The sequence below is a fragment of the Topomyia yanbarensis genome, chromosome 2, assembly GCF_030247195.1.
Source record: "Topomyia yanbarensis strain Yona2022 chromosome 2, ASM3024719v1, whole genome shotgun sequence".
Lineage (NCBI taxonomy): Eukaryota > Metazoa > Arthropoda > Insecta > Diptera > Culicidae > Topomyia > Topomyia yanbarensis.
Window position 1 is genome coordinate 459,132,681 of NC_080671.1, and position 22,672 is coordinate 459,155,352.

The following is a 22,672-nucleotide window of genomic DNA, read 5'->3' on the forward strand; positions in this document are numbered from 1 at the left end:
GCGGTAAAGAAGTTTTTATTTGCGTCTATTCTGACTTGCGATTATGGGCAGGTAACGTGAGCTAATTGAAAAAAAGGAATATTGATCATCAATTGTTTCAATTATAATTATTAGGAACGGGATACCCTTTCTTATATTAGTAATTTGGCATAATGCTGTATGGCATAAATCCGTTTGACATGAAGTTGTCATAAAAAATGTATAGAATATATGAAAACATGTTTAAATAAACCGAACACTCGGGGGAATGGCTTGGAGAGATTTATTGATCAAACGAACTGCTCATGTTTAAAAGAAGGAAAATTTGTCACTTTTTTATGATTTTTATTCATTCTGGTTCAAACTGGCTACGGGTAGCTTGCTAGTGCCACAACAACTCCAGTAGAAGGCAAAACATGGGGTGGACTGTGTAGTGATTGATATGCAGCTATTGAGATGATTTGAGTTCTATGAGAGATTACACAAGATCAACGCTAGACCAACATGTGAAAAGGGCGGAGGTCCAAATGAAAGTCTCTCTGTGTTTACTTTCTCCTTCGATTATTATTGCGTCAACATAAAACTTTCCAACATTGTTTCAATAAATATTGAAAGACTCTGATGTCATCTAGCATATTACGCTAAGAGTTGAGGAGCAAACGTAGAAGCTGCCGAGTTATTGACGCAAGAGAGAGTAACAAAAAAAAGAGACTCTCACTTGGACTTCCGCCCTTTTCTCATATTGATCTAGAACGGTGAGTGCACAAAACATAACGTAAATATCATCATCCGGGCAGAAATGCTCAGGTCGAGAGGAAAGAATTCTTTCATCCTTTTATTAGAATGGAGAGAATTCATATAACAACCAACTGCCTAGCCTAAGGCTAACCAATTTTGATAGCTTACAGCCAAAGACACGAAGGAATATTCAGAAGTACGCCGGGAAACACCTGAATGGTTATACTTGCTCACAAATTGACCATGTCTTGATAGAGATCGACATTGTTCTGATGCCATTGATGCCATGATCTTCAGAGGACTGAACGTCGATTCTGGACATTTTCTGATGATGTGCAAGATTTACACAAGACTGTCTAGCCAAACAGGTTTCAGGAGTGAGATAACGAGACTGATTAGGAACCCATACACGAGCGGCTAGTAATGTCATTACTGAACAGTAATAACAGTAATATTTTTCAGGTAGGTCATCACTCTTCTTTTGCCAAAATACGGGTCCTAGTAAATCCTTTTCGAGACAATTTTCCGAGACTATTGTCCAGTGAAGTGAAGTGCGCGCGTGCAACGGCCAGTTAAATCCGTCGAAAAGTACCGATCCGTGGTTCGGGCACACGTAAAAGCGGTGTCGATTCGCCATTAAGGGATAAACCAGACGTAAGGGAGTGTTTTCGCAACCCCGGTCGAATCACCGACCGCTCTCGCTGTAGAGGATAAGTCAAACGAGTCAAGCTCTCCTCTACAGCTAATCGTCAAGGAGAACGAAGCAGAGAGGACAAAGGTGGGAAGATCACTGCGGTGATATCCGGGAAAATCTGAAATTCTGATAGAAGCACCTGTTAAATAGGGTCCGCTGGGCAAACCAATAAGAACCAAAGTAGTGGTTAACCCGCTATTTACAGGTGTTGTTCAGAAATACGCGCGAAATCCTGAGAGATATCCTGAACGCAGCCTGACGGCAGATCCAGAGGCACAGAAGTGTCCGGTGGCACACGTGGTAACCAGCGGAATAACTGATTCAATGCTGAGAGAGACGAACGAGAAAACCAGGCAAGAAGCCGTATGCTTGCAGTGGCTACACGTTAGAATACGGAACGATATGGTGAGCTGAGGGCAGCCGAGAAAAACTTTCATCGACGTAAGAAACGTTGATTCCAAAAAAGGTACTAACCGAGGTGGAGTGTATCCTTGCCATGAACGACGCACAGAAGTTCCACAAAACAATTAACATGATGAGGACAGAAAGCACGCCAATCATGGTTGTGAATTTCAAGACAACGTACGATTCAACGAAATGAAAAAGAGTAGGTGTTAACGGAAGATGACATGAAACGGGTCTGAGAATTGAGCTCGACAAGCCTTTCGAAATTTTCAATCACCTCCGGGTTTAAGATATCGCATCGCATCGATATAAGAGTTCCTAAAATCGATTTTTCAGCTAGAGAACCTTAAGTTACCTTAATGTGCAGGAATTGTCAAGACATTCATCAATGTCGATGACATAGAAATTGTATAACAGAGGGCTTAGACATGACATGCTGGTGTAGTTTCTCTGAAAGAATGTTGATAGAAACTGAATCAAAAACCCCCTGAATACCGAAGAACACTGATGCCATCTGCTCTTTGCTAGCATAGGCCCTTTGAATTTCAGTTGAGAGCAACGCAATACAATCGTTCGTCCCTTTGCCTTTGCGAAAGCGAAATTGTGTATCTGACAGTAAACCATTTGCTTTGACCCAATTGTCGAGGCGGGATAGGATCATTTTCTCGAACAACTTCCAGTATTGTAATCGGTCGATACGAATTGTGATCGGAGGCTGGTTTTCCTGGTTTTTGGATGGCGATGATCTTCACTTGTCTCCAATCGTGTGGGACAATGTTATTCTCAAGAAACTAGTTAACAAAGTTCAACGAGCATCTCTTGGCAGAGTGTGGCAGATTCTTCAACAAGATGATACACGATAAGAGAGCAAGTGAGAGCTCCACCATCGAAAAAGGTGTTTCGTTCGCGTTATCGTGAGGGGGTAGATCTTCTGTGCCGAGGCGGAATCCGGACAAACCTTCTTGGCGACATCGAATATTCAACGGTTTGAATATTCCGCGCTATCGTTAGTACTGTTTCGGTTTGGCAAACGCCGGGCCGTGCCCCAAAGAGTGCTCATCGATGTTTCTCTCGTTAGTCCGTCAACGAACCGGCGCCAGTAACCACGTTTCTTGGCTTTCACAAAACTCTTCATTCGCGTTTCCAACGTCGCGTACTGTCGATAGCTAGCGGGTTACCCGTCGTCTCGGAAGGTTTTATACGCGGCGGCCTTCTCCGCGTACACGTCTGAGCACTCTTTGTCCCACCAAGGATTAGGAAAACGTTATTGTATGTCCGCGCCGGGTACTGGCTTAGTCAGAGCTTGATTCGCGCTGTCGAGAATCAAGCCAGCCAAAAAGCTGCACTCTTTCTCTTGAATAGATTTGATGTTGTCGGATACAGCGGCAGCATAACTCAGTTTATCTCCGCGTAGCTTGTACGCGGGACATGCCGAGATGTTATGTAATCTCTCCGTACAGTAAGGACACTTTCCGGCTTTCTCACTGCACGAATCATCTAGATGATTCTCCTCGTATTTTCCACAGCGGGCCTTAATGGTGCAATGGGTGGCTGGGTGACTCAATTGTTTACACTTAGTGCAATTCATGACCCGCGGTACAAACAGACGGACAGGTAATCGGACCTTGTGCAAGAGGATGTAGTCCGGTAAGGCAGTTCCAGTGAAGGTCACCCGATAAGAGTTTGATTGGGGGTATATTTTCTTACCATCCTCCGCTACTAATACTGAATACTGCACTCAAGTATTTTCACCGGCTGAAGTAAGCGGTCTTTAAAACGGCCAACCACGTACTACAGCACGTCAAACTCTCATCGGTGACGACGCCTTCAAACTGTACCTTTACAGCTGGAATATACACGTTATAATCCCGCCTAAAGTGCTCACAGCAAGCCATATCGTTAGTCTGCTTTGAGTTGGCTAGCAACACCCTTATCTTGTCTGAGCGGACCTACGAAATTTCGGTCACAGCCTAAACCGTTTCGTTAGGTCTTTAGAAATCTGAAGAAGATTCAGCGATTTAGTCTTGGGCCGAAAGAAGACCACAAATGGACCAGTTGAGAGTTCTGGGTAGCATTTGGATCGGGGGGGGGAGCCTTAGAGGTTGAGCCCGATTCAACCTACATTTGACCATCTGGAGAGGGAACCATCGACAACGTCAACGCACGGGGTCAGCGCCCGCGCAGACGGAAGAAAGCAATAAATGTGATACGAAAGATAAAAACCATTTATCTTTAAACTGGTGTCCAACGACGCACCGCCATTGTTTAAAGGACGATTCAGACGATACATCAGCTTCCGCCAACGTCAACGGAACGTCACCGTTCCGTCAGGATAAGTTACATGCAGTTAAATGGAGGCATTCACACACAACATCAACGGCACGGAACGTTTTGACGTACGGCATGTGTGAACGGACGCAAGAGAAAAGTATTTAACTTATCCTGGTGGAACGGTGACGTTTCGTTGACGTTGGCGGAAGCTGATGTATCGTCTGAATTGCGCTTAATTCTCACACGCGAACAAAAGACTGAGAACCGAACCGAACTGGCAAGATAACCTTGAACGTCGATTAGCACTATTCTTTGTCGCTATACACTGCACGGACTGGAAACAAAGCACTTGTGTCTCGACCGAGAGGTCGAAAACGAAAAATTTACGCGGTTTCTTAAAATTGCCCTAAAGAAATCGCGCGGATTTAAAAATCCGCGTGAAAAAAACGCGTAAAACGACTTCAGTGTACTAGCAATTTGGAGGTGATCTTTGTTTTTCGAATTGCATAAACAGTTGATCAGTGGAAAAGGGATAAGAAAAGGGACTCCTGTATATATTTTCATAGTGATACGTTTTTGCAAATATAATATTTGGCCCTACAGCATTTCGGTGTACCTCAAATTAATTTTTTTTTAATATTTTCAAATCGCTTGGAATTTGTGGATTGGTCGGCAATGACTGGGCAGTGCGTAAGCCTCTTGTACCTGAAGGCATAAAATAGATCCCACTTGCGGTCCTTAGCTTCCTGCCCAGTAACTCCTAGCCCTGGCCTCCTCGTGGCGTCGACTGGGATACGAGTAATCTTAGTGAAGATCGGGTAACCAACCCCGGTGGGAACTTTGGTCATATGCTGGCAGGGAAGGGGGGGTTACCCTTCTTCGGAAGGTGTAAACCTGTCCTGGTGCCCAGGTGGGACCTTAAGCAGTCCTGGCACGATGGCCCACCGGCGAGACAGGTGGTTGGCGTAGGCCCTATAAGCCGCCCCTTAAAAAACCCACATAACGAACAATACAGAAGAAAATACGACCCAGAACAATCGGCAATGACCCAGGCGACGAATAAAGGATCACGATTGGAAACTCGGAACATGGAACTGCAGATCGCTCGGCTTCGCGGGATGTGACAGGATAATCTACGACGAGCTACACCCCTGCAACTTCGATATCGAGGCGCTGCAGGAACGTTGCTGGACGGGACAGAAGGTGTGGAAAAGCGGGCATCGAGCGGCTACCTTCTACCAGAGCTGTGGCACAACCAACGAGCTGGGAACCGGCTTCATAGTGCTGGGCAAGATGCGCCAACGTGTGATCGGGTGGCAGCCGATCAACGCAAGGATGTGCAAGTTGAGGATCAAAGGCCGTTTCTTCAACTACAGCATCATCAACGTGCACTGCCCACACGAAGGGAGACCCGACGACGAGAAAGAAGCGTCCTACATGCAGCTGGAGCAGACATACGACGGTTGCCCTCTGCGAGACGTGAAAATTGTCATCGGCGACATGAACGCACAGGTAGGAAGGGAGGCAATGTACAGACCGGTGATCGGGCCTAACAGCCTGCATTCCGTATCAAATGACAACGGCCAACGATATGTGAACTTCGCAGCCTCCCGTGGAATGGTAATCCGAAGCACCTTCTTCCCTCGCAAAGATATCCACAAAGTCACCTCGAGATCACCGGACCAAGTAACAAAAAATCAAATCGACCACGTTCTAATCGACGGTAGATTCTTCTCGGACATCACAAACGTCCGCACTTATCGCAGTGCGAATATAGATTCGGACCACCACCTGGTTGCAGTATGCTTGCGCTCAAAACTTTCGACAGTGCATAGCTCGCCGCGGCTAAACATCGAGCGGCTACAAGATGGCAGAGTGGCTCAAGAATACGCGCAGCAGTTGGAAGTGGCACTACCAACGGAAGAGCAGCTAGGCGCAGTTGCCCTTGAAGATGGCTGGAGAGATATCCGATCCGTCATAGGTAGCACCGCAGCCACTGCACTAGGTACGGTTGGCCTGGACCGAAGTAGCGACTGGTACGACGGCGAATGCGAGCAGTTAGTCGAAGAGAAGAATGCAGCATGGGCGAGAATGCTGCAACACCGCACGAGGGCGAACGAGGCGCGATATAAACAGGCACGGAACAGGCAGAACTCGGTTTTCCGGACCAAAAAGCGCCAGCAGGAAGACCGAGATCGCGAAGCAATGGAGCAGCTGTACCGCGCTAAAGACACACGGAAATTCAACGAGAAGTTGAACCGCTCGCGCAGGGGCCACGTACCACAGGCCGACATGTGCAGAGATACAAACGGGAATCTTCTCACGGACCAGTGTGAGGTGATCCAGAGGTGGCGGCAGCACTACGAAGAACACCTGAACGGCGATGCAGCAGACGACGAGGATGGCACGGTAACGCACCTGGGAGCACGCGCGGAAGACATTACACTACCGGCTCCGGATCTCCAAGAAATCCAGGAGGAGATTAGCCGGCTCAAAAATAATAAAGCCGCTGGGGTTGACCAAATACCAAGCGAGCTACTAAAACACGGTGGCGAGCCACTGGCTAAAGCGCTGCACTGGGTGATTACCAAGATTTGGGAGGAGGAGATTTTACCGGAGGAGTGGATGGAAGATGTCGTGTGTCCTATCTACAAAAAGGGCGACAAGCTGGATTGCTGTAATTACCGAGCAATCACCCTGCTGAACGCCGCCTACAAGGTACTCTCCCAAATACTATGCCGTCGACTATCACCAATTGCAAGAGTTCGTGGGGCAGTACCAGGCGGGTTTCATGAGCGAACGATCTACCACGGACCAGGTGTTCGCTCTTCGTCAAGTACTGCAGAAATGCTGCGAGTACAATGTGCCCACACATCATTTGTTCATCGACTTCAAAGCCGCATACGACACTATCGATCGAGATCAGCTATGGCAGATTATGCACGAGTACGGATTCCCGGACAAACTGACGCAATTAGTGAAGGCGACGATGGATCGGGTGATATGCGTAGTACGTGTCTCAGGGACGCTCTCGAGTCCCTTCGAATCACGCAGAGGGTTACGGCAAGGTGATGGTCTCTCGTGTCTGTTATTCAACATCGCGCTGGAAAGTGTAATAAGAAGAGCAGGGATCGACACGAGTGGTACGATTTTCACAAAGTCCGTTCAGCTACTTGGCTTCGCCGATGACGTTGATATTATTGCACGAAACTTTGAGAAGAAGGAGGAAGCCTACATCAGACTGAAAAGAGAAGCCAAGCGCGTCGGACTTGCCATCAACACGTCGACGACAAAGTACATGATAGGAAGAGGTTCACGAGAAGAGAATGAGAACCGCCCGCTTCGAGTTTGCATCGGTGGCGACGAAATCGAGGTGGTTGAAGAGTTCGTGTACTTGGGCTCACTGGTGACCGCCGACAATGATACCAGCAGAGAGATTCGTAGACGCATCGTGGCAGGAAATCGTGCTTACTTTGGCCTCCGCAAGACACTTCGGTCGAACAGAGTTCGCCGTCGTACGAAGTTGACCATCTACAAGACGCTGATTAGACCGGTAGTTCTCTACGGGCACGAGACCTGGACCTTGCTCGTGGAGGACCAACGCACACTTGGTGTCTTCGAACGGAAAGTGCCGCGTACCATGGAGTGCAGATGGAAGACGGCACATGGAGACGGCGAATGAACCATGAGTTGCATCAGCTGTTGGGGGAGCCGCCCATCTGTCATACCGCGAAAATCGGACGACTACGGTGGGCCGGGCACGTAGCCAGAATGTCGGACACTAGCCCGGTGAAAACGGTTCTCAATTGCAATCCGACCGGTACAAGAAGACGTGGCGCGCAGCGAGCACGATGGATCGACCAGGTGGAAGACGATTTGCGGACCCTTCGCAGACTGCGTGGCTGGCGACGCGCGGCCATGGACCGAGTGGAATGGAGGAGTCTTTTGTATACGGCACAGGCCACTTCGGCCTTAATCTGTTAATAAATAAATAAATGGAATTTGTGGATCGAACAAGATCGGAAGCGTTTGATTGTGTTTTGGATAACCGAAATTGTGTTTTACAATACTGCTTCAGTAACTCTGCCGAATCTCGCCGTATAATGTTTTGTCATTCAAATTTGGAATAAACTGTTAAAAAAGGTATTTTTAAATGCTGGTGCAACACACAGAAACACTACCATTTACAGTTATTTCAAAGCTGAGGTAATACAAATAGTTGTGTTGTTATAATATTGTCTTACTCAATACAGTCATCATCACTAGAAAACGATATTGGAAAAACGATTAAAACCCCTTTAAGATATCATCTTTCTGCATCCATGCAAAAATTCTTTAACAATTTTTGACATACTATCTATTTTTTTATCTAAATATTTATTTGAAACGGCTCAATGCGTTAGCACAACTGAGCCGTGTGTATTTTATTTTTTACAATAAGTGAAAATAAAAAGGAATTAAGAATGTCTATCTGCCAGATCTTGTTGACGCAGTTTGCTGCTGCGTGTTGAGATCCTTTTCCTTGGCGGTGAAGCCGCTTGGGGGTCATAAAGTCTGCCTTCTCTCGCGTTATCGTTCCCGTCCATGTCATCATCGGTACTGCTTTCTTGTTGTTCACGATCAGAGGTTCTTATTTGTTTCTTGTTCTTACGGGTCTGTTGTCGGGTCCGTCTTCATCGGTATTTGCTTCTTTATTGGTGATGTTAGTTGTTGGTTTGGGAGCGGTTGTCGTGGTCGTTGTACATGTATTATTGGTTAATTGGATCGTTGTTTTTGGTTTATCGGAAGGGGTCGGTGGCTGCTTATTAGAGTTGGATGTAGTAGATGAGTTTTGACTAGTTGCTTCGGCGAATGTTTTTCCGTAGTGGGCTATATGGTTACAGAATTGGCATGTTGGGGTCTGCCCGGGATATGTGATTAGCGTTGTTTGTTTATAGGTCACGCCATCCTTCGGTAATTTGCATTCGATAGTCATGTAAGAAGGTATTGGTTTAGTCACTCGCATCCTCACAACACGAACGTCGTTGCGAAAGCCGGTGAAAACATTCTCCAGGTGTCATTCGTAATAGATTCTACTTCTCCATATTGCGACATGATTCGTTTGATGTAATCTTCCTTATTGCACGGGGCCAAATCATGGATACGCACGTCCACCATGTCATTTTCCATATGTACGGGGATCTTGATTTTTGTGTAATTAAATTAGTCCTCGTGTTGCATGTTGTTCTTTGCAATGAAGTTCTTTGCCTGTGCTAAACTTCTAAACGTGATCAAAACACAGTTTTAAAGTGGTGCAACTGAATGTACGTAACTTCAGCGAGATTGAGCTCCATTTTAACCTTAACTAACTGTTCCACTGTGGGTCTAACACGAGTTTTATTAAAGTTGATCGAAATCGTGTTATCCCGTAGCACGGGCTCTTTTGTTTCATTTGGCAAACTCATTTCACTCCGCAGCCGGGGGCAACGATACAATTTGTTTGTGCACTTGTATAGAACAAAAGCCGGCTTGATTCACTGGTGCCTATAGCCTGCTATAGCGTAGCTTTGTACGAGGTAAGAAGAAAGACTGATACTATCTGTTTTGTTACATAATGCAATATGCTTTTAGGTATGTAAAAAATATAACTAAATAAAAATCGGAAAAAAATATTTGCTTATTAGCCAGGAATTTGTTCTAGTGACTCCTCTGTGTAATGAAGGGAATTAAATGGCAGGGATAGATAAAATAATAGATTAGTAAAAAAATAATTTTATTCGATTATTTCATTCTTTTACTATAACCACCAGGAGCGTCAACTCAAAGTTGGAACTAAGTCTAGCTGCCGGGGTAACGTGCTTCAAGCTAATTTGAGATTTGCGGCAATTAAAAATGAAGAAAATTTACTTGTTCGCATTTTTATCGGTAGGTGGCACCTCAGATTATTATTACTGCAAGTGAGAATGGGAAATATAATTTCATTGCGAACAACTTTGTCGTAGACTGCAAATCAATCCAGCTAAAAGTATTAAAACTTTCAACGAAGTAGTGATTTCGAGAATTAGTTATGGGTTTTGCGTTTCGACTTCGTCTCATCAGAACTAACTGCTAAGCTAGCGCCGGGTTTATGCTTGTCTTAGTAGAGAAAAAAGAGTTTCTACCTAAATTTTTCTCCACTGAATAGTATGTTTGGAGGGATTTTAGTACATAATATTAAACTTATTTTTTTTTTGAGAGTTGTCCTACTGGAGCTGTAGAGTTAGGTTCTCGGAAGGTAGAATTGACTGCGTTACTGGTATCTAAAGCGAAGCGACTTTTAGCTTCTGCTCTGGACAAACTGAGAAGGTAAACTTGTCAGTTTCACCTTAGAAATCATTTGCTGAGGTGGTATAAGTTTGGTGCTAAAATTTTTGATTAACACTGGATACAAAAATGTATCGGAGATCTTTACCAATTTTCACTGAAGACAGTCACTTATCGAATTTCAAGTATGATAATTTTCTTCTCAGATTTATTCGTAAGTATCTTTTCAACATTCCGACAGAATGCTATGCAATATGCCAGTGATTCTCAACTTGGGGTCCGATAATTAGAAATATTTGGAAATCAGATGTTGCCGGATTTTTCATAGTATCTTATTGTGTTGAAGTTTATATTCGAAAATTGTTCAGACCTACGATATACATTGCGCGAGAAAAGTATAAGGATATTTTATTTACACAAACCTTTAGTGTATTGATTTTGTGTGCATAATGTGTCATTCCATTTGAAATGAGTTATTAGCTCATTTCGTCTTTCATACGCAGAACATTGTTAGTTCTTATGTGACTCGAAGGAAATAGTTGTCGGCTGTTGTCGTGTTTATGTCTGTGAGTTCTCAAAGCATAAAATCATATTTATCCATGTAATAACACCACTTAATTAAATTGAATCTGAAATTCTGAGAGCGTTAGCTGAACAGTAAGTTTGGAGAAAAATCAGCACATGATATTAAACTTATTTTGTTAAGAAAACTTAACCTTCAAATTTCACAGAATAAAGGGCACCAACACCTTCAATGAAGAACAACAACCATCAGCAATGTGCTCAAATGTAACGACTTTTTCCGAGTGCACACATAAGGACCCTCACGCTCATCATTATCGCCACCCTTAGCAAAAGACAGAAAACGTACAGCATTGCCTATAGTTCGAGGGCGGTGAGTTATCGGAGTCGCATCACAGATTGAAATGATTATATTCTACTATCCTCAGCGTAAACAGTATCTCCACGCATATTATTAAAAGCGCAGAACCACTGACTGGCACTGTTTCCAGTGCGAACTGATGATCTAACTACAAAGCACCTCGTCAGCGGCAACAAGTTGTTAGTAAGTGCGCAAGGTGTATCAAATTACAATAAAATAAAAACGCGGCTTTTCCACTCCGGAGACAGAATATTTCCCCTTGGTGGATTTCTCCAAGCTCTAGAGCTGATGCGAATGATTAAACTAGGGCGGAAGCTAATTTGGTCGCAACCTTTCGGTAATGATCTTTATTTTCGAGGCCAACCGGAATATTTAATTAGTAATATTAGAAAACTAAGTCGTGAAAATGACGTTCGATAGTGCGATGTTGAAAGAGAAATATTACACTGCGTTGTGGTTTGTGGTTGTTCGCTGCGATTTGCAGGAGTCTATTGAAAGATAATAGACCGGGCTAAAGATGATACTGGTGGTTGATAATAGCTTACTCATCCCTGCTAGAACAAATTAAAAATGTAACAAATTGTACAATTTTGAATTATTATTTCGAAATGTTTTACAACTTTTACTTGCATTTACAAAAAATTAGGACTTTTGGATCAATAAGTGAAGCGCCTCGGCACGGTAGTACCTTAATGACGGGAACAGTGCAGCTCACAATTATTGTTCGAAACCATAAAACCGAAAAGATTCCTAATTTACATTTCATATATCAACCAAGGAAAATTGAAGAAATTTATGAAATAGTAACTTAATTTTGACGAGAGATACAAAATATTTTACAAAATAGGTTTAAACTACGGTTTCAAATTCTTGCAGAAGACAATTCATTTCTGAAGAGACCAAATCTTGATTTGTTACATCAGTCAATACATTTCCTAATTAGTATTTCCGTCAAAAAACTTTGAAATAAATTTTGAAATTGTTCTGGTATATTCTTAGACAGTTTATTGTGTTTTGTTTGGTGACCAATTCATCCCACCCTCGACATAACCGTAAAACGACTGGCGTTGCACAAGAGAAAAAGTATTAAACCGTACTGTGCATCGATTTTATGGGTGCCCTGGATACATCTTTTCTCAATCGAACGAATGCAAACGTAATCGAAACGATACTAAGCCTTATGATTATTGGAATCAGTTGATAATGATAACGGAATCGCTATTGATAAGAGGTACTGATTTCAGATGTTTTGTTGAATAATGAATCATACAGAAAAACGCGGTCACTACTGATGGATCAAAATAGAAATATTTCTTAACTTTTAAAGCTTAACTAATAAAATATTACTTCGGACTTTGAACCCCTACTCGGAACAAGCGCTTGTTACGGACACTAGGATTTTTTTTAATTACACAAAGATTCTATTGTTTCTATTTCGGGTGTGGTGTGAGATTCCAGGCCAGTCATCTCGAGTCGATAACGAGACGAGAAAGATAACAAAAAAAAACATCATAAAGGACAAATTTACCACCGCAGCCTAATAGAGGAAAAGGTACGTCATTGACGGGTGCGTAACGTTAGGCATAAATACGTTAGATACCCATATTCGTTTGGTATAATGTACGATAGGCTTTATAGACGATTGCCCAGGGGACCGAATCCACAATTTAGGAAGATATCAATGGTTGTAGCTAAGCCTTATATTTTAGAGCTACGATGTCTTCAGGACAAATAATGGTTTCGTAGCAAGAGAGATTTTTACCAATAATAAGCTTCAAAATAATAAGAAAACAAAATGAAAACTGTGTTATTTCCATAGCAGACACACATGTCAATAGAATGCCGATTCTAAAGATTCATTAACATGCGCGATTTATTTTTTGTTATGCTAACCAGAGTTAAAAATATTCAAAATCATTGAATGAAAATTGATCATATTCAGGCGCATTCATTTTCAATATTCAGTGACGCAGCTGAAAACGTCAAACGAACAAACCACCCATTCATCCATGCATATTTTCATTCGTCTCCGATTACTACACGAAGCGACCGTGCAGCAACGAATCAAACGCATCAAAGTAGGCTCTGGCGCAATGTAAGCGACGATGATTGTTGTTTCATATGCTTTGCCGGCATTAGAAAACATTTTCTTAGATAATTAGTGAAATGAATATATTGTACGATATTCAACTGAATGAATAACATGGTTATTTGAATGAATATTTTTTCTATTCACCACGAGTCGCATCAGGTTCATTTTCAGCCGTCAAAAAAGAGCTTCGATTATTTTTAACTCTGATGCTAACTACTGGTTATGCTAAGTACTAGTTATCTATAAATCCTCAAAAAGGCAAGCTAAAATCAACACCCAGTGAAATTGAAAGGCGCCTTTTTATCATTTTGGAAACCATTCATAAATTACGTAACGCAAAAATTGCCTAAAATTGACTCCCCCGTGTAACAAATTGTCACAAATTTCTCTATTCTCCCTCCCCTATTACGTAACAAATTCCTTGAAAAATCTTTTTTCTTCGATAAAAACATGTTAGGTAACGTTCTAGCATACTCCCCCTCCCCCATATGTAACAATATATCACAATTTGCCGAACCACCCCCTCCCCCCTAAAAGCGTTACGTAATTTATGAATGGTCCCTTGTCAGTGAGAGGATTGAAATCTCGAATACGCTCAATTATTTCTATTTTTAACCCTCTGCTGTCCAACTGCATCTCTTGGAGTCCTATCTATCACACAAATACAAAATCATTAGGTTTAATCAATTCGACTAAAAAGTTGAAAATTTAAGGAAAACTAGAATAAAACTTTTTTTTGATAGCAGTGATATTTAGTTAAAAATTATCACGCATTGATTTTTTTTATGAAAAAATAAAAAAATACTGGTATGAAGCTAACTGGAAGTACTATAGGAAATTGTAGTTATTAGTAAAAAATCTTAAATCAATCGGCAATGTTGGGAATTGTTAAGGATTAAATGAAAAAATCCGTGACTTTCGTGAAGTGGCAGTATGTCAAAATCGGTCCGTGGCAGAGTCATTGCACTTTTTCTGAAAAAGTACACTTTCTTTTTTAATTTTATTAGTTCCATTGAAAAGTGAGAAGATTTGAAAAAATGGGATCATCGGTTGAAATAAGTGCTGTTTTCACTTTCCTGAAATGCAATACTATTATTCTTTATAACAGACTAGGAAAATCTAGTCGATCTTATGTTATTTAACTACACCCAAAACTGGGCTGTAATACCTTTACGGTAATAAGAAAAAAAACTGTAATAGCAAGACGTTTAATAATAAAAAGGTACCAAAAAATTTCCTAAACGGCTACATTAACACATTCAAACCATCTCTGTGTCTCACTCATGTCGAATATGAGATCATTTGCATTTCATCAATTCTTAGACAATAGGGATGACCGGGGCTGGTTGGCCGAGTGCCTTTTATGAAAAGGCTATTATGCGCAATAGCGACATCTATAGTGATTTTTTGTGGGATATTAGGTCACCAATGTACCGACGTAATTTAAGGTGTTTTGGTGGTGTCGTTTATACAGGAGCACGTTTATTTTTTTCGGCACAGGTGAGTAAATTTCTGTTTCTGAAAAATAATATGTGCAACGCGAATCAATTTACATCCAGTACCAAGTTCTGCTGGAAAGAGTATTCAAAACCCAACAAAATGGTATAACGGTATAAAGCGTGATTGGTCTCTAAAATATACATTGTGGTAGGTTGGCCGAGTTCTGTGCGGGGCTGGTTGGCCGAGTTGTAAATTTAGTGCACTTTGATGAAATGCCAACTTTTTTTCAAAGCAAAATTTGATATGGGAATTGTTAAGGATTAAATGAAAAAATCCGTGTCTTTCGTGAAGTGGCAGTATGTTAAAATCGGTCCGTTGCAGAGTCATTGCACTTTTCTTGAAAAAGTACTTTCTTTTTTAAATTATTCTTTACAATAGAATTCTATTTGGAAAATCTAGTCGATCTTATGTTATTTAACTACACCCAAAATTGGGTGTATTTTTGGCGGCTAGATACCCGCGCATGCATTGCAAAGTTATCAGAATGTGATCACAACGTACAATTTCTCTATTCTCACGATATTCACACCTATTAACCCTTAACTGATGATATGATGATGATATAAGAACCCACCACAGTGTATGGAATACTCCGGTGTCTGCAGATGCTTTTAACAGCAAGGATAAAATCATGTTCTCAAATGACATTCACACTATCACTGTATAAAGGGCCAAAAGGGAGTGGAGCCATAAACAGAGATATTTATGGGCAATCAAAAGGGGCAGAGAATCTCCTTCCAATGATAAGTTCCCGCCATTCGAATAACGCAATTTCCATTACATGTTAAGACACTGTCTGATGGTTTGTGTTAGAAGGGCGCGTCAATCTTATTACCGCTTGTCGGATAAGAACGTAAACAATAACAGTATTATCCCGTAGAATTATGCAATCAGTGAGAGTATTCTTATCTTGAGAATAGAAGCTGGCGACCCATGACATCTAGATCAAGCTGTAACTTGAATGATATCCTGATGCTCCCACCCAACCCAATAATATTTAATTTTTATAAAATGAAAATGATGAACATAATACGTATAATAATTATAAAGCATATAAATGAAGCATTGACGTATAAAATGAATATCATAAAGTAATTTAGTATAAAAAAAAAATAAATATAAAGTAAAGCATATAATGAATATGGTGCATTTAATAAATGTAGCATGATAATGAGGAATACAATAAATTAATATATATTAAACGAATATAATAATAATTTTGCGCAAGGTATCAAAAATTAATATAATCGAATTAGATATATGGTATAGCACACAGAAGACATAATGAATTTCATAAATATTATGACCTAGTAGACATTAGATAAGACATAGTAAACTGTATGAGTATATAATTAAAATCAATGTTTACTATTAAACCTCTGCTGCTTAACGCCGCCTTTTGATGGGTTACGGGAATTACGTTGCAGAATATTCGAAGCATAATTGTATGTTGTCAATACTACGAAAACCTCTTCGCAGCATCCTCACCAAATACACCGTTTGCTTGCTAAAATCACTACGTTGAATAATTTGGGCGGGAAAAAAAACTTTTTTGTGTATGGCATTGTAATTTAGTTAGGGATTATCAAGCTTTTTGATTATCTTTTGTGGAAATACACCTTTATGTAATTAGGTTGCTAACTAGTAGTAGTTATTCAAAATTTGGCCTACAGAGGGTTAAATATAACAAATATGACATACTACATTTAATATTAATATATAATATAGTGATTGTAACACGTATTTCATATTTTGAATCATGACGTATTAGAAGATTAATACATATTGTATAGTCGAAGATGAATCGCTGACACTCACAATGGAAGATTGATGCATTAATTATAGTATATGCCGTCCCACATCCTTACCCATTAGAAATGCGTATTGAATATATATTGAAAAAATAAATAAAAGCGACCGAATACTTTATCATACAAAAAACTGATGAATATTTGTTTCTTCAAATACTACTTACAGTAACGTTTACTTTACTTTAATCTACATGAAAAAAATATAATGAAAAAAATAACGTACCTTGAATATAACTATTTTTTTTAGTTTAACGCTCAAACTTTGCTTGTTTTATCACACCTATTAACACTTAAGGTTGCACAGAGAATGCGCAAAATTCGCAAACGAAAAAAGCAGTTTTTTCCACACCGTATGTCAGATCTTCATAAAAATCAATCAGCAGTACTGTAACAATATTCTACATACGCTGATTGATTTTTATGAAGATCTGACATACGGTGTGGAAAAAAACTGCTTTTTTCGTTTGCGAATTTTGTGCATTCTCTGTGCAACCTTAACTGTACAGAAGAAATGACTATGTGAAGGATTGATTTCGATTATCCATAAAACACATTATATACTATAGGGACACTTTGGAAAATATCGGACGAACAGAAAGCGGTCCGAGCGGTTCGGCAGTGCTCCCACTTTTCCTTTCATTCGCATTTCACCAATTCTTATACAATACATAAAAACGCGTCGGACCTTTTTAAAGAGTGTCAGTGTATTGTACATCATGCAAAGTGAACATAATGTGGAGAATAATTGGCTTTGTTTTTCACGATACGTCACGCTGTCGTATTTACAGATCGGCTCACTCTCGCCCAGGTCTAAAACACAGTCAAGCGAAAAACTGATTCGAAATAGTGGTGGGGTGTTTTGTGCCGTTTGAAATCGCTTTGCTTCCCGGACATCAACAGGGCTGCTCTGTACGAACCGTGCGTCCGAATGCAGACACTTGTCTGGATCTAAAACCAGGTCTGGGCCTTGCTCAGGTGCATACATGATAAGGGAAAGGGGATAGGTTAGGTCCGGGAATTGGTTCGGATCCTGAAACTGGTCTGATCCAGACTAAACTAGTTCGGATCGATGGGCTAGTCTGGATCTGGATTTGGGATCTAGCCATTAAATGGAACCAGGCATCTGCAAAAGTGAAAGATCGACACAAAGCATCGCATCGATTTTTTAAATTTGTGCAATTCTACCTACCCAGATGAAAAAACCAGCCAAAATTCCGACTGGTTTTGGCTCGGCACCAATACAATCACAGAAATCGACTGAATTATCCTATATACGAACCGCACCGAGGTTGACGTATACATGTACAGCTACCGAAGTTCGCCATGCCATCGTTTAGTATCTTTGCGGTAATATGGGTTTAATACCGCAATGCGCAATTGCATGGTCTATTACCAAAATGATAATAGAATCTTACCCAAAAGTAGCAGAAACCAACTCGTCGGATTTTGGGAGTCTGTAAGCTTTATTTATTTTATTTTGCTGGTGTTAATATAAATATTCAACAGGTTTAAACATCCACATCTGCGCAGAGGAAGGTATGTCAGCGATATCTAAAACGTTGGAAGCATTTCCACCGGATTTGAATACACCAGATGACTATGAGAGATTTCCGTAAAACAAATTAAATTGATCCTGTTAAACAACATAGTGGTGCAAAGTGATTGACTGATGATGTTTTCAACCGCCGAAAACATCAAATGTTTAGCTGTATCTACATATGATGTGGGTAATGGACGGTACGTTCGATACTGCTCCCGGAAACTACAACCAAATCTAAACGATCCAGGTTCCCTCGGTAATAGATATTTTCCATTCGTTTCGGCAGAGAAATATTATTATGAAGCTTTAGAAGAGTTAGTGGAATCTCCGGGGAAAATCGGTGTTATACTGGAGTCCGAATTGATAGTTACCGACGTCGAGAAGGCTGCCATCAATGCCGTAGCGGATCTGTTTCCTCGGACAAGACATCAGAAACGCTTCCTTCACTGGATCCGAAATATGTTTAAAAGTATTTAGCAAATCGTACATGTGTACATGCATTTCAAAAATACCAAAGTTGTTGGATTTGTTCCATCGAATTTTGTTGTGAATGCGTTATAACATATTAAGAACAGCTCTATTAGGCTTCTACTTTTACCTTTCTTTAATCGTTAGTTTGGGCAGGTGGAGAGTATGAAAAAACACAAAACACAAAAAAAGGCCCAAAGCCCTCTCGGTCTCCTCGATGCACCACTATCGATACGTAATACAATACCCATCTTAAAGCAATTGTCTGTCAGAGGTTCTTGATGGTGTTAGCAATACCGTCAAACTGGGGAAGAAGGATTAAGCTTTGAAGGAATTTTTTTCGAGAGTTGGTCTACTGGAGATGTAGAGCCATGTTCTCGGAAGGCATTCTCGGAATCACACTACAATTGCAGACGAGACAGGCAATGTCACCCATTAAGGCCAATTGCAGCGGGCCGTGATTCTGAGGCGTAGAGACTTCGCGATCGCGTGTATCACCGTGAAGGGCTCGAGCATTTGTACGTTAACGCATTCAATCGCTTTTGAGTTTATATGTCGCGTGTGCTAACGTGTTTTATAACCGTTTACCTTTCGCATATTCGCGCTTGTTCTTGGATGATCGCGCGTGGGCCGTGAATCTAATACTTTATTTTTGGCGTGCGGCTCAGATGCTAGAAGAAAGTGAGATCTTCTATATCACTAGAGTTTCCGATCGCGCAAACATGGACGTTTGTAGGTTCGCGTTTGAGACCGCTTTTGAAACTTCGTAACTGCTAAAACGTTTACCTTATTACAGAGGCGTTAAGTTTGCGCGATCGTAGGTGTGCGTTGTTGATCGCGAAGGGCTTAAGCGATCGTATCGTAACATGTTTGTCGTGTGTGATCGTGTGCATGTGACATCGCGTATATAAATTCGATTTAGTAACCGTGTGGCCATTCAAATTTTCGCGTGCGTTCTTGGATGATAAGGCTGACCTTCATTCTGAAATTTAGTTTTCGGTGTACAATTCACATTCTTACATAACATAACAATTGTTCAATAGTGCTAAAAACTACACTTATTACAAAACGACTACTAATAGGTTTCTACTAATGTATTTATTAAATTAATTTAATTAGTCTGTATACGATGACGAAGTCGTCCGATAAATGGACACAGAATATCCCTTACCGTAAGCCCATCTAGGTCTACCCGCCAGCCGGCCACACCAGCGCGCACAGACTAGTGGTTGAGCGTTAGTATGGGCAGGTGCAGAGTATGAAAAAAACACAAAGCGCCTAAAAGGCCTATAAGCCCTCTCGGTCTCCTCGATGCGCCACTATCGAGGCGTAATGCAATAACCATCTTAAAGCAATTATCTGCCAGAGGTTCTTTAGCACTGATGAACGCAATATGCTTGATGATGTTTGCAATACCGTCAAACCCCTCAACACAGGGGAGGGATGTATTCCGAAATAGCATCGACTGTGTTTAGTTTTATCACAAAAAGAATGTTGCAAAAACTGCTCGCATTATACATTTTAAGAATAACACTAAATCGACCAATGAACCGCGTACTACTGTAAGTCTCGTCAACAATAAAATCCAATTTGTAAATATATTTATAACTTTTGTATTTTTGTGTTTCGAATTCATCTCGTCAGTAACTAGCACCATCTGGGTGTCTAGTTAGACGATGTATCTAAACTAGTACCCAAATTAGCACTAGTTAGACACAAAAAATTCCAAACAGTTCACACGACATATGACATATGCTTTCTCGTCGGCAAACCAGAGCTATATTTGCTTCCCGGGACATCACTCGGGACATGTGGTTTTAGGCGTTCACATATGTCGTGTGAACTGTTTGGAATTTTTTGTGTCTAACTAGACACCCAGATGGTGCTATTTACTGACGAGATGAATTCGAAACACAAAAATTCAAATCTTAATTAAAATTAGGTCTTGTGCCCTTAACGCGCAAAACGGTTTAGTCCAATTTTTATTGCATAATACCAGGCGTTTGGTTTCTTGAACCAAAAGACAAGAGTTCGTCTTCGCTTTCTCGTCGGCAAACCAGAGCTATATTTGCTTCCCGGGACATCACTCGGGACATGTGGCTTTAGGCGTTCACATATGTCGTGTGAACTGTTTGGAATTTTTTGTGTCTAACTAGTGCTAATTTGGGTACTAGTTTAGATACATCGTCTAACTAGACACCCAGATGGTGCTAGTTACTGACGAGATGAATTCGAAACACAAAAATACAAAACTTAATTAAAATTAGGTCTTGTGCCCTTAACGCGCAAAACGGTTTAGTCCAATTTTTATTGCATATTTATAACGACTTAAAAATGTGCACTATGAAATATCACCTGCAGAAATTCTATTGAAGATCATAAATCTTTTGCAAAAAAAGAAAACACGTTTTTTCCGGGATTCCCGAATCCCGGGAAGTATTAAAAATAAATTCCTGGATTGGAAGCTCTAATGAAGGTATAGAGAAGTGTTGACCAAACTCATTCGATAGTTTTACATTTTAAAGATGTTGCCTAATATAGTAAACAGGTTTTTGTTTTAGCTTTTTATGATCCAACTGAATGTATGGACTTAAGTTGCTAGGACGGAGGAAAATGATTTCCGGACATGACCGATTCATGATCGCGCGAACACGGACGTTTGTAGGTTCGCGTTTGAAGAATCGTAAGTGCTAAAACGTTCACCTTATTACCGGGGTGTTATCAAGTTTGCGCGATCGTGGGCGTAGGTGTGCGCTGTTGATCACGAAGGGATTAAGCGTTTGTATGTTAACGTAACTTCTCTATATCTCCTTTGTCATAAAATATCATGTGTACGCTGGAACAAGTGCCATCTGGAATTATACAAAGGTGGGACTTTGTCAGCAATCAGATTGCGAATCTAAAAACTTTAATAAAATTTTTATAGCTTTCTCGGACGAATTTAAATCGATTTGTGATTTTTCACAGAAATGTAAACAATGAAAATGTCCATCAGATTATCACTTTTAGTAAAATTTGAATGTCTATGGCACAACATAGTGGCAAAAATGTGAACCAGTTTTAGTAATTAAGTTGTAAGTTGTTCTGGCGCTCCCGAATGATTAATTTACTTTTAGTTGCAAATTAAGCAATTTAGTCCATTCTATCATATGCTGAAGTTTTAGAGATATCGATGTTTTCGAATAGAATTGTTCTACCAAATACACCGCACAAAGGTCAGTGGCGCACAGAGGAAGCGCTGCACGTGGTATCGGAAGCAGAGATTATCTTTAAAGGAGGCATGACGGAATTCCAAGGAATCAATAAAAAACCAGTTAAATTATCATGGGTAGGAGCTCAAAACACCCCCGTCTACGTTGAAGAAAGGCTGAAAGAAAAACCGCTTCGCTATCCTAGATACTTCCAAAACGGCACAGAACAAACTAAATGTTGATAGTGGAGGTGTAAAACCTGTGCAAAGAATGGGTCATAAATCAGGCCCTAAATACACTGCCCATAAAAGCATGAGTTCCATATTGAAAAACAGCCTAGTGAACCTAGAGCGACTCTTATTCAAAAACTTAATCAGCTTCTGCTACTCGCTTTCATAGAATTTAAAGAAGAAGCCGGCTTTGTCTTTTTTTGCTTTGTATGTATATAGTTAGTAATGAAGGAGGCAGCAAAAAGACGAAGGTGAATCTAGGTGAAGTAATCAATGGAGACAGACGAAGGTACATTACATGGAGATATCCAGAACACAACGCACTCTGAGATGGACAAGTCGTTGCTCTTTCCGGATCCAAAACGTTCGCTATTTACCCAGACGATTAATATGAATTCACAATATAAAGAATGAAAATGTTACAGATACTTAGCAATATTAGTAGTCCATTCCGAGCCGAAAGCATAGTCAAATCGGCTGCTTTTAGCCGATCCGAATGGGGTTGTTTTCCTTCTACCATTAACAGGACAATCGAATCTCTGCAGTAATTCTACCAGGTCTTTTGAAGTATTTCTTCCAGGCTGTGTG

General features: G+C 40.9%; 1 protein-coding gene across 2 annotated transcripts in view; it reads right to left on the reverse strand.

Moving 5' to 3' along the window:
* The window catches only part of LOC131685919 (uncharacterized), an 80,068-nt gene that overhangs the window by 43,421 nt on the left and 13,975 nt on the right, over nucleotides 1-22,672 (reverse strand). The gene's annotated exons all lie outside the window — the stretch shown is intronic.